Source organism: Dipodomys ordii, unplaced genomic scaffold, assembly GCF_000151885.1.
Source record: "Dipodomys ordii isolate 6190 unplaced genomic scaffold, Dord_2.0 Scaffold15, whole genome shotgun sequence".
NCBI classification, from domain to species: Eukaryota; Metazoa; Chordata; class Mammalia; order Rodentia; family Heteromyidae; genus Dipodomys; species Dipodomys ordii.
The window spans coordinates 10,793,870-10,807,879 of record NW_012267231.1 but is presented as its reverse complement, the minus strand read 5'-3'; the positions used below and the strand labels follow the sequence as shown (position 1 = coordinate 10,807,879).

The 14,010-nt window shown below is 36.9% G+C and overlaps 1 protein-coding gene across 6 annotated transcripts in view; it reads left to right on the top strand.

Annotated features, from left to right (window-relative positions):
- Positions 1-263: 263 nt before the first annotated feature.
- Positions 264-14,010, top strand: part of Ube3a (ubiquitin protein ligase E3A) — a 76,769-nt gene continuing 63,022 nt past the window's right edge. For 3 of the 6 annotated variants that reach the window (XM_013012042.1, XM_013012038.1, XM_013012041.1), the window contains exons 1-2: positions 279-361; positions 2,826-2,897. The gene's annotated coding sequence lies outside the window, so the exon portion shown is untranslated. Of the gene's footprint in view, positions 362-2,027; positions 2,898-14,010 lie in introns of those variants that run through there. The other 3 variants (XM_013012040.1, XM_013012044.1, XM_013012039.1) reach the window with 3 other exon arrangements.

Here is a 14,010-nt window from a genome sequence, read left to right as displayed (position 1 = left end):
GGGGGGGGGGCTGTGCTAAGGACTAGGCCTCTCTGGATGGCCGCGGCTGCTGCAGCCTGAACTGTCAGTCCTGGCTGAGCGCCGGAGGGAGGGTTTGGTCACCCCCAAGGGGACGCGGGCCCCGGGGCGGGGCGGGGCGGACGTGGCGGTGCGGTGCGTCGAGTCGAGATTTGGCCTCCCCCCCCTCCTCCCCGCCCCCCTCCTCAGCGGAGCCAGGATCGCCAGAGCCCAGCCGCCCTCCCCTCCCTCCCTCCCTCCCACCCCGAGGCTGGGAAAGGCAGGCCTTTTGGCTTCGAAAGGAGAGAGCTCTTTTCTCAGCATTTCCGAGGTTTGGGGGAAGACATATTTGGACGTGTGCTCGGTGGGTTGGGAGTCGGTGGAGGGGGCGGGGGTGGGCCTGTGGACGGATATCTGGGCAGGGAGGGCGGATGGATTCGCCTCGTCAAACCCCCCGGGGTTCGTGCACACCGATTGATGACCCGCGTGTGTTGGTTGCCTGGCTGGCCACCGGGATTCCGGAGTTGACTGTGAGTTCCTGGATCTAGCCGGGAGGCCGCTCGCTGTATTACATTTAAATGCAAACCTGCGAGCCGGTGGTCGTGTGCGTGCGTGCGTGCGTGCGTGTGTGTGTGTGTGTGTGTGTGTGTTTCTCCCCCCCCTCCCCCCTCTCTTACAGTTGTCAAATGGAAAGGACTCTTTACTCATCTTTGGTGTGGAGGCTTTTGATTGAAATCAGAATTGAATGTGTTTAGTCCCCCTGATTGATTGAAATGCAGACCCGGTTGGTTCACCTTAGAATCCTCGAAAGATGATTTTGTCAATTTAAAAAAATGACTTCCTGTAAACGAGCTAAAATAGAATCTGCACGATCCGTTTGGGATTATATTTATTAAATGGCTAGGGCGCACATGTAAACTGAGTTAGCATATGGGATTTATGGTGCAAGGTTGTTCCTTTTAAATGATGAAGGAATACGGATTTGACCCATAATTTTGGATTATTCCACTAGAAGCGGTGGATCATTCCAGAAATTTTGGAGCAAGATGGGGATTTGGAATAAATGAAATGATTTGGTTTAAGAAATGCAGTTGTGTCAAAGACAGGTAGTCCGTTTGTTGAATAAATTGTACAAGTGCGTTGAAACATGTTCCTCACACCACTGACTAATAAGTATCCTTACTAAAGAGATTATTTGATAAATCCTGAAATTTAGAATTTAGGAGAGATAAATAGAAAATGTTGTCTTGGTATGTGTAATAGGAATTGCTTTGGAATTTGGTACTCTGGAATATAAGCTCTTAAAATAATTTTAATGAAATGAGTACAATATTAATGATTATTGATACTGGTGATAATCCAATCCACAAGGATATTCAGAAATTCTTAAGCACTAATAAGTACATGCATGACCAAAACCAAAACACTGAAACCAAACATTTCCAACAAGATGCATTCAAAAACCAACAGCAAAACAAGAAATAGCTTTAAAAAATAGTCTTTATGTATTTGTCACATATATATATATACACAAAAACAAAATACAAAGGGAACTTGTAATCAAAATATTTTTCTGTGAAATTAGAATGTAAACTATGAAAGTCAAATTGTGTTAATATTTAACTTGCTAAGTCGTGCACACACCGTTTCTCCCTGGACATTGCCCCTGATGGAACCTGAGGAGTTTAACTTTATACAGAAATGGAAAATAATGTTGTGATTCCTTTTCAGAAATTTTGTAGGCTGCTTTTGTCTCTCTTAAAATCTATCCTTTCTTAGTTACTTAAAAAAATTAACTTTCTAAGTAAGGGTACTACTGATCAGAGATGTGAGAAAGAAAACACTCATGTATTCAATAATCTAACAGACTCCATTGGGTTACAGTGTCTTTGACATGTAACGATCAGTTTCTAAAACTTAGATCATTTCTATTTTACTTCTACAATTTTTTTGTATGTGTGATAATTTATTTTCTATGGTTAAGTGTCATGGCCCCAAATTGTGGGCCATATCTAGGTTTTTCAATTCAAACACTTGAAATAATGTTTCCAAATGTGTTTTTTTCCTTAAGCATGTTCTTAATTATATTGCACTCTTTCTGTTTAGATCTCTTGTATAGGCCTAAATTTGAAACATTGTGTTAAGTGCATACACAGCTGTTAAAAATAGCATTCTGATTTTTGTGAGCAAGTTTTCAAGTAAGTAATATGCATGTGCCAAAGGGTTTTATAAAAAGGTCTTAGATGTTCTTTTCATGAAGGTTTAGACAGTTTTTCCCTCATTTCCAAGTGTAAAGACAACGTAAAAATCGAAGATACCATGGAATATATAATGGAAATAGTTTTGCAATTAGGACCTGCTTTTATTTTTGGTGCCCTACAGTTTTGTTATTTATAAAACAGGATGGTGAAACTACCTCAGATTTGTGAGGATTAAGGTATGTAAAATGCCTAATACGTAGTCACTAAATAAGTATTTCCTTATAAGTCTTCTTACCAAATTTTCCTGAATGGTTTTAAAATACTTTGTATGTAGTGGACTATAGTGTGTTATGCTTTCTAATGCTTGTTTTCTTTCCCACTGTAAACTCATTCTTAATAGCCATGAACTTCTAGTGTTTACCAGAGAGTCTTACCAGTTGTCTTAGTCTGTTCAGGATGCTATAATAGAATAATCAGACTGGGTGGCTTACAGAAAACAGAAAAAAAAACACCTTTTTTTTGTTTTTGGTGGTGCTGTGTATCAGACCCGTGGCCTGGTGTGTGCTAGGCAATTGCTATACAACTGAGCTAAATTCCCAGCCCACTAATTTTTTTTCTTTTAAACAGAAACTTATTTCTCACAGTTACGGAGGCTGAGAAGTCCCAAGATCAAAGTGCTGGAAAATTCATGGATATCTGGTGAGGGTCCACCTGCTGATTCATAGACAGTATCTTTTTACTTGTAACCTTATGTAGTAGAAGAGTAAAAGGGGTTCTGTGTGGTCTCTTATTTTTTAAAAAAGGGGGATCATTGGCCTAATTCATAAGGACTGTTTTCCCCAAATTCCCACTTCCTAATACCATCAGTTTAGAGATTAGACTTTTAATTTAGGAATTTCAGTTCAGGAATTCTAATTTAGCAATTTTAATTTAAGAATTTTTTTGGGGGGAAAGGGTTCAGACTATAACACTAGAATATGCCTGAATTAGTCAACAAATAAATGATCAGCTAACATTTGTTAGGTACCTACTGTGGCCTCTCTGAGCTTTGCTAGGTTACAGGGGCCACAAAGGCAAGAAACATTTGCATTTGGAAGCTGATAATGTTATATTAAAATCAGAAACCTAATCAGATAATGGACTTAAGTCTGCCAATCCTTCCACTTGTGAAATGTTTCTATAGTATAGGCTCAGCCCCTCCTTCCTTATTGTTATGACACCAGTGACTTATTGTGTTACCCCTTTTCTTTGGTGCCTTCTAACACACATTTCTTCACATCTTTGTTCCAGTCTACTCATTTTCTGCCATGTAGTATGTGTGCGTGTGTGTTTGTGTATGTTTGTATGAAAATATGCAAGTTTACTCTGCTATTAACAAAATACATTTTTCTGAGGAGAGCTTGTTATTCTAGCTTCAGGTAATGGATTCATAGATGTTGTAAATTTGAGTGTGACTCCAGGTTATTCATTTTATATGTAAGGAAATTGAAATACAAGGCTTTAAAGTGGTTTCCTTAGAGTCACTGAGACCACTTGCTCACAAGTGTTTGTCTTCTATTCAGAACTCTCCATATATTGGTACATGTTCTGTTCTATCTGTTGGAAAGAGTAGTTGCCTTTGTGATTACCCACCCAGTTTTGGGGACTTAATGTTAGTATTTGTCTTATCATTTCTAGCAGGGAACAAGGTGCCACTTATGAACCTTGTATTTCTTCTAATAAAGGAAATGGTGTGCAATTACATTAAATAGAAATAGTGTTATCTTCTATCTTATATAAGATAAACTTATATCCTATGTTCAGACATAGGATGTTTGAAATGAAATACTTATTCTCTAAATAAAGTCATTTTAACAATAAAATGATTTAATCTGCAGCAAATATCTTGGTCAGCTTTCAGTTTCATTAAATATCAAAATGAAGCTTGTGCTGAGGTCTATGTGATCAGTACCCAGTAAATTCTAATTGGGTAATTATTTGGAGAGATTGTGTTAGGCATATCTGGAAGGGAAATGAAATTAACATTTTAAAATTACTGTTTACACATGAAGTTATGCTATAAGCCAATTGTTATTTGATTCTGGTATGTATGACTTACCTCCTTAGAATTTTATATAAAATTTTAAGTGCTTCAGAATTTCAACAAGTGAACAAAACCCACCAAGGATGATTGAAATGGAGGAGAGTGCCATTAACTTTCGTGTCAGAAGATTTTGCATTTGCCTGTCTTCTCTGGCTTTCCTCTAGTCATGAGCATGTCATTTAGCTTTCTAAGCCTTGTTTCTTTACCTGTGAGTGAGGTGATAGATGCTTGAGGTTATAGATGCTTTGCTATTTCAGAGGACTGTGCTTTTCAAATATGGCATTTCTCAAAATGAATTAATATTGCACAAAATGACCTTGTAGCTTTTAATAGGTTACTGAAACTTATTTTTTCTTTTCTGTTAACATTCTCAACCAACCATTACTTTGGAGATTTATAATCTATGAGTTTACTTTAAATTTGTAACTATGTCTGAGATGTTTAGTTGTAAATGATATGTCAGTATTATTGACCCAAAGTAAAATCCTTTTTCAGACTACAAGTAAACCAAAAGGAGGAGCCGTTTCAGAGGACCTAGACACATCCGGGTTAACATTAGTCTTGAGGTTCAGTTCCAGAATATCTGAGCAGGAATGCTAAGGAAGGTATTGCCTCTGAATCAGGGAAAGGAATCCTATGGAAATGACTCATAAAGTCACTATCACTACCTCTGTTAGGCCCTGAACACTTACATGCCAGTAGAATTTTCCATATATGAAACTGCTGACTCACCTATATGTAGTTTGCTGCTGTCACTGGTAGCAGCAGCTGAATATGTTCCACAGGATGGTGTTTTGTGCCTTCATGATCAGTTGGAAACATTGTTACAGAAATCAAACATTAAAAAGAGGTTTTACTGCTCTCAATCCTGGGGATGGAACCCTAGGCCTTGTACATGCTAGGGAGATGCATCCCTGGTTTGGCACTCCACCCTCCTCCCATTCTGGGGTTTGAATTCAGGGCCTCACACCTGCCTGGCTTGCCTGTTCAGTTGGTTTGCTCCATTGATATTCTGCCAACTTAAGCCACACCTACAGCTCAGCTTTTTGCTGGTTATTTTTGGCAGACTTTTCTGCCCTGGCTGGCTTTGAACTATGATACTCCAGATCTCAGCCTTCAAAGTAGCTGTGAATTTAGGTGTGAATTATCATCATGCAGCTTTTTTTTGACTCTTTTTATTAAACTATATGTTTTGCAGGCTTCTAGCTCTTTTCTAGTACCCTTCCATACACCTTACTTTTTTTCTCCCTGAAGCTGTACTCTACCACTTGAGTCTTACCCTTAAACCCTTATTACTTTAGTTATCCTTCAGTTAGGATCTGTGTCTTGGGCTGCTGGACTGCAGTCCTTCTACGCATGTCTCTTGTATAGCAGGATGACAGGCAGGTGCCACCATGCCTAGCTTATTGGTTGTGATGAGAGACTCACTGACTTTTTCCTTCATCCTGGCTTTGAACCTTGATCTTCCTGATTTTTGCATCTGGAGTAGCTGGGATTATGCTTTGCTCTTTCCTAATCGTAATGTGTGCCATTGTATATGCAGATTTCACACTTAAGACAGTATTGTTGCATGCACATTATCTAGCTGTGGGGTGAATGAAGATGCTACTAAGTGCTGTACTTTCCTACTCTTAAGTTATTTACATGAAGTAACTTCTGTTTCCTTGTGTCAAATAGATGGCTTATCCATTTGAAGCTTCTGAGGGTCAGCAGCCCACTGCCATCATTACTTTTAACTTTTTTTTTTTGGTGACAGGTTCTTGGCTGTGTAACTCAGTTTCATCTCAGACTTGGTGTGGAGCCTAAGCTGGCTTCCAGCTTCTTGTCACCCTGCTTCAGGCATGTGCCACCACACCTGTTTCATTTGTTTTAATAGTCTTTGTGAAGTAGAATAAGTTCAGTCCATCCTCCCAGTTAAATAGATGGCAGTATAGAGCATAATACAATAAATCACCAGGAATGTACCATTTACTGTGGACAAACGTCACATTTCATTATTTCTTTGAATTTTGTTGCTCTGTCTGGAACTGTCATTCTTTATTTCTTCTCACTTGATACCTTTAGCACCACAAGCATGTTTCTCTTCATATTTCCAAAAAGTAATACTTTCCTACTTGTTATTTGATATAAAGTATGCTATTCTTTGGAAGGGAAGGTATTAAATTTCTATTAGTGTTTTCTATATAAACTATGAGGTATAGGGAGAAATATGGAGTATTTCCAGCTCATTAGTGCTTTTTTTCTAATTTTTAATTACTGTGTATTACACAAAACAATGAGTTTCATTATAACATTTTCATACATAATGTATTCCTTCACCCCTTATGCATTTTTTCCTTAAGATTTCTTATTATATCTGTGTGTGTGCATGCATGCATCCGTTTTGCTAACCTTCAAATGTGCATAAATGAGGCTCATTTATCATTGTTACTATTTTTTTTTTGGAGGGGAAGGAATTTTATCTTTTTAAAATGATCTTTTATTAGCATACATTAATTGTACCAGGGCAAATTTCATCAAAGAATTATGTCTTTTGAACACATCTACTATTTGTGATTGTGCTAATTGATAAATACTATTTCATACAAAGATTAATTGGATAACATTTTTCTTTCCTAGCTTTCTGAAATGAGCTCATAATTCTGAGATGGTAATGAAAAAATATGTATACTATTTATGAGACTCTAAACCACTAGTTTTTTTTAAAGAAGTGAACCTTTTCTAATTTCTAAAGCTGGTTCATTGTTATTCAGTATCTTACCCACTTCACGGATCCTTTAACATATTCAACAGGCTTAAATAACAAAGATGGAAATAGGAAATTAAATTGATAACGTCTGGAAACTTATAGTAAAACATTCTGCTGCTCTGCGGATTAGAATTTTAAAAATTTATTTGTGTTTTTTGATAGTACTAGGATTGGATTTAGTGCTTCGAGCTTGCTAGGTGAGCACTCTTACACTTGAACCACACCTCTAGCCCCCTTTTGCATTGACCCTCTGCCAGCCTGGGTTATGATCCTTCTACCTATGTTTCCCTGTGTCACTAAGGCTGACAAGTGTGCTGAGCCATTTGTTGAAATGGAGTCTTAGGGTATTATTTAACTCAGTGTGTTACCTAGTCCTCAAAGCATGTATAATTGTGCAGTATATTTCAGATTATTTTAGTAATTAAGACCTTGTGGATATTATTTAATTTCGTGTGGAATCTTCACTCTCATGCAAAATACTTTACACATGTAGGGCTAACTGAACGATACCATAAAGGATAGGGAGGGGTGAACTAATACATAAATGGATTTGAGCTAGCGAATAGATGGACTAAGTCTTAAACCCTTTCTCATTATCTAGACTTAACTGTTTTGAAGTTACTGAATATATTTTATATTCTTTTATAGTTGTATGGGTTCATGTGTTTGTGGTATATTGTGTTCACATTTTACAGATAGGTTTTGCACATATCTTTTATCAGTTAGCATTTTTTTTATCAGTTAGCATTTTTGAACCAGTATTAAGTTTTTGAGAGATGTATGTTGGTACACATTGGTTTTATATCTGTGTGGTATTCCATTGTCTGCATATCTAAATTGATTATACCCCACTATATGGGATATAGTGGTTTGCTGTTATAAATAATGCTGCAGTGATCATTTTTACATGTACTTATCTGCAGGTTTTCCTCTTGGGAAGATGAAGTAAATTTGCTGGAGAATAGAATGTGAATACAATAGACCCTTAGGATCTATGATACATAGTTTTAAGGAGACCCCCTACTGAGGAAAAACTGATCTATAGTTTTAAGAGATCCCCATTGGGGAATGCTCATAATTACTAAAATTTTTGCTGGGTGCCAGTGGCTCATGCCTGTAATCCTACCTACTTAGACATCTGAGGATCATGAAGCCAGCATGGGCAGGAAAAGCCTGTGAGACCCTTACCTCCAGTTAACCACTAAAGAGCCGGAACTGGAGCCATGGTTCAAGTGGTAGTGCCTTGAGCAAAAGAGCTAAGGGACCATGCCCAGGCCCTAAATTGAAGTCCTAAGAGCTACAAAAAAAATTAAATAAAAAAAATCACTAAAATTTAATCCATATTTTACTTTTGCAGTAGTTCTGAGCATCCATAGCTTGAAACCTCATGGAGTATGCTATATTAATATCACAAAAATTCAGCTTACCAAAAATTAGAATACTATTTCATGTTCTCTTGTGAATACAGTGGATGCTTGCTTATATTTTCCCATAACGCTGTACAAGCTTACACAAAGGACATGGCACCTTTCAAAAATGTCATATTTTCACCTTACCACCTAAATTGAGCACATTATCCTCTCTTTTTGCCGTGGGAGGATTAGCATACTTTTGTTTTGCCTTTTTGGTACCACTTGCTTTTTAGGAGGCATTTTCCAAAATTAAGGGCAGAGAAACACTCAGTGACTCAGTAAGCTCACATAACCATTTAAACCCAACTGAGGATAATATGGGATTGACTTACAGCTCTCTGCATCATCGGAGCTGCATAATTTGAGAAGCAAAATTTTATTTTCAAAAAGTTAGTGAATTTTTAATGTATTTTATTTTTGACATCACTTAGTCAAAAGCATGTGTAAGAAATCCATCCCAGTCTTGTTTGTAATTTTACCACTATTTTTTTTTTTTGGGTCCGGTCGTGGGGCCTGAACTCTGGGCCTGGGCGCTGTTCCTCAGCTCTTCAGCTCCAAGGCTAGCACTCTACCACTTGAGCCACAGCGCCACTTCCGGCTTCTTTGCTTATGTGGTGCTGACTAATCAAACCCAGGGCCTCATGCATGCAAGGCAAGCGCTCTACCACTGAGCCACCTTCCCAGCCCCTTGTTTGTAATTTTACTACATAGGGCGAAATTCTTATCTGAAAAGTGGACCTACTAATACATACCTTATCAGCAGTGTAGGCATTTGTTTCTGTCAATGTAAAATGCTAGTCAATGTAAAGGATATGAAGTGATATTTTGTGTTCTCATTATTGAGTTTATGAGTGGTTCTTAAAAAGATAAAGGTTTTATGGTTTTTTTGTGTTGGTAAGTTTTAGGTGAGAACTGTACCACTTGAGCCACACCACTCGTTTATTTTTTGGTGTGTTTTAAATGCTTCACAATTTAAAGAAATAACTTTAAAAGAAAGATATTACAATGCAGTATTAATGTTGAAAGAACTTTGAAGATAGTTTCAGTCAACCTTAATTACTTACATTGCAGCCATGAAAAATTTTCAGATTGAGAATAAAATAGAAAATCATTCCTATTATAGGATTCTTTTTTGTGGTATAAAATCACACAGTTTTTTTACGTCAAAATTATGAGTCTTGGCTGGGTGCCAGTGGCTCATGTCTATAATCCAGTAGCTACTTAGGAGTCTGAGATCTGAGGATGACAGTTTAAAGCCAGCAGGAAAGTCCATAAGACTCTCACTCCAATTAACCACCAGAAAACCAAAAGTGGCACTGTGGCTCAAGTGGTAGAGCCCTTGCCTTGAGCTGAAGAGCTGAGGGACCAGCGTCCAGGCCCAGAGCTCAAGCCCCATGACCAACCCCCCTCCAAAGAAAAAAATTGGGAGTCTTTATTTATATGTATGCTTTTTGTCTTAAGAAGTACCTTTTCATAGCCAGTTATAAGTGCCTCACTTGTAATCCTAGCTATTTTAGGAGACTGAGATATGATAACCTTGGTTTGAAACTAGTCCAGGCAGAGAAATCCATGAAGTGGAGATGTAGCTCAAATGGTAGAGAATCAGTCTTGAGCAGAAAATGAGTGAAGAGTATGACGATGCTCTGACTGAATTCACGCTCTAGTACCAGGCTATCTCTTACCCCCCCCCAAAAAAAAAACACTTTTATTATGTCTACTAATAGGTTTTTTAATGTTACTGTTTAATTTTTGCATTTAGGGTCATCTGAAGGAAGCCAGTCATTTCAGGTGGTTTTTTTCCTTCATATGAAAATTTTGTAGCTCTAGTATTTTAAGTAGTAAACTATTCCATTTTTTAAAAAAGTAACTTGTATGATTATTGGATTTAGATTATTTTTCAGTTTTTGGCCTTAATTTTTTTTTGGTATCAGGAATACATTTTGTTTATAACTACAGAAACATTTGAAGGTGTATCTATATATATATATATATATACATATATATGTGTGTATATATATATATATACACACACACACACACACATCTATATAGTCCACGCCTTTTCACTTTTCAGAATTGTCTCAGTTCTTAAACCTTTACTATTTGATATACTATAAAACCAGTTTGTCAGGTTCCTTTGGAAAATTGCACACTATCTCCCTAGTCAACATTACTGACCGTATTGAAGTTTTGTTTTGTGAATGTCTGTTCAAATGTTTTATACATTATTTTGGAGTGTAAGTTCTTTGTTAGCTATACACACACACACACACACACATTTCTTATGCACTTTTACTGTTTCTACCTACTACGAGAAGTATTAATCTTCTGTAATTTGCCATCCTTCTATTTTTCTTTCATATTTTTAAAAGCTATTAGGTGTATTTATGTTTAGAACTGTTAGGTCCCTTGTTGAATTGAACATTTTATTTTTATGAAGTGTATCTGTTTATCTCTAATAATGTTCTTTGTCGTAAAGTCTTTGTGTGGTAATAATATAGCCAACCCTGTCTTATAATTACTGCATAGTATACATTTTACTGTCCATCACTTTCAACCTAACCTGTCATATTTAGTGTTATTATTAATACTTTTAGTGTGCTGGGGTTGCACTCGAGGCCTCCCTTGGCTTTTTTTGTTCAAGGTTAGTACTCTACCACTTGAGCCACACCTCTACTTTTGCTGTTTAGGTGGGGATTAGAGTCTTGGGTTTGCTTGCCTAGGCTTGGTTTGACCTATGATCCTTAGATCTCAGCTTCCTGAGTAGCTTGTTTCTAGCCACCAGTTCCCAAATTTAATGTCTTTTAGATAACTTACAGTTAATATCTTGCTTATCAAAATTTGTTCCCATTATTTTATTTTTAAAATATTTTGATTAAAACATACAATGGGATTTATTGTGGTATTTCTATAAAGGCACATATAATGTACTATGATAATATTCACCTCATTCCTTTTGTACCTCTTTAAAAATTTTTAAATGAGTTTCATTGTGCTATTTTTATGTGTACATTATATGAACACAAAACAATGTGTACCCTGTTTTGCTCCAATAACCAGTCCCATCCCCAAACCCACCCCCTTGTACAAAATTCATATTCATATGTATATGTGCATATACATCTTATCTATGTATCTATCTGACCATGTCTACCAACCTGCTTACCTATTCTTTCAAGTCTAGATTCTACATTTGAGGGAAAATATATGGTGTTGGTCTTCCTGAATATGGCATATTTTCCATCCTTTTTTTCCTGCAGACATAGTTTCATTTTTATGAACAAATAATATTCCATAGTATGTATATACCATACTTTTTTATCCATTCATTGGCTGATGGGCACCTAGGCTGGTAACAGCTTGGCTATTATGAATAGTGCTGCAATAAACATGAATTCTATTCCTGGACATCTGTGTTTATTGCATCACTTACATTCATTTGGGTATGCACCCAGGAGTAGTATAACTGGATTATGTGGCAGTTCTTCTTTTAGGTTTTTGGAGAACCTCCACACTTACTTTCATATTCATTGCACCCATTTATTTACATTAACAGTATATAAGGTGCATGCTTGGGTCCTATTATATAGCCTTGTTGGCCTTCTTATTCCTAGTGTTGGCATCAGTCTTGTTTGCTCTTCACCCATATCTGCATTGTTCTGTCATCCAATCCCCTACCCCCCAATCCCAGGTTATTCTTCCTATTCCAATGTCTTCCCTTCCTTTCTTCATTCTTGCCAGCATTTATTGTTGTTTGCTTCCTTGGTGATAGCTATTCCGTCTGGGATGAGATAGAATCCCACAGTTTTCTGATTTGCATTTCCTTTATGAATAAAGATGTTGGACATTTCTTCATTACTTATTGGCCATTTGTGCTTTTGAGGGCTTTTCAATCATATTAGTCAATTTATTACTGGTTCTTTTGGCTCTTAATTTTTTGAGTTCTTTATAATTTCTTAATCCCTTAATTTTTCAATAAATGTGTTGGGGATTGATTGAATTGTACAGTCTCTGACACCTTTTCAATCTTTTTGGTTTGATTGTTCAGGTGATTTACATTTTAGTAGAGTTGTTTATATGGTAGTGTTTATGATACTTTCTTTTCATTCTTCTATCTTAGTCTTTTTTTTTTTTAATGCTGGCACAGGGATTTGAACCTCACATTCTTGTACTCTTATTTAGCTTTTTTGCTCAAGGCTGGCATTCTACCAGTTGAGCCATACCTCTACCTCCAGCATTTTGCTTTCTAATTGGAGATTTGTATACCTGGACTGATTTCGATCCTCAGGTATCAGCCTCCTGAGTAGCCAGGATCACAGGCATGAGCTACTAGTGCCTGGCTGTCTTTTTCCTTTTAAGAAATTTCTCCTTTTCTTTCCTTCATTTTTACAAATTATTGTTCTGTTTCTAGTATTAGCTAATACCTACCCCACCAACTACCAGTGGTTACTGTAGGAATTACAAGTATGCATGTTTAGTTTATTTCAGTGTATGTTGAAAAAGGTACATTTCAGTGTATCATAACATCAGAACAATATAGAATTGTTTTCCTTCCCTCATCTTTTTGTTGCTATGGTTTTATGGTTTACTTCAGTATGCTATTCTGTATTAGGGTTTATAGAGAAATTATAAATTCTTATAAAGAAATTTATGGTAAGGTTGTCTTTTTTTCTGTTTACCCTTATATTTACCATTTTATTTTGTTTTCTTTTTATAGATCCAGGTTTCTTTCTTTCTTTTTTTTGGGGGGGGTGTTATTTTTCTTCTGTTTGAAGAACTGTAAAAACATTTTTTCCCTTGGTGCCAAGTTTGAACTCAATACATTGTGCTTGATGGGAGACTTGCTCAGCTGGCGCTGGGCGATTGGCCTTCCCAGATTACTTTTGGAGATGGAGTCCCATGGATTTTCCTGTCTTGACTAGCTTTGAGCTATTCAAACTACCATCCCCTGGATCTTAGCCTCCCGAGTACCTAGAATTACAGGCTTGAGCCACCAGCTGGACTTCAGCAATTTTAAAGTGCAGCTCTACTGGTAATATTTAATTTAAAAAGTTTTCAGACTTAAATGTGCCTTAAAATATTTGTGCACTATAATTCTAAAATTAACGTTTTGCAGTGTTTGCTTTGTTTCATATCTGCAACTACTCATTTTTTAATCCTTCTGTTAATTTGGTTTTTCAAAAAAAGTTGCAGATGTTAGTGTACCACATCTTGAACTTCAGCATTCATATTTTTAACTAAAACTTATGTAGAATTTAATATACTGTTCACTTAAATACTGCTGTGTAACAAATTGTCTTGGATGTATTTTCATAAGCACCAGCAGTTATTGACACCACTTACAAATGTCTAATTTGAGGATATCAGCTGGAATGTAGCCTGATCACTGGAGGCTAGAATCATCTGAAGGGCTTGCTCATTCATGCACCTGGAGATAGAAGCAGGTTGTCAGCACGTGACATGTTGTTTTTACATATAGTTACTTGACTGCCTTGCCATATGTATGGCTGAGTAGATTCCTTGGGAGATCATCTCAGAGGAGCAAGAAATAGATGCCGTTTTTTTATG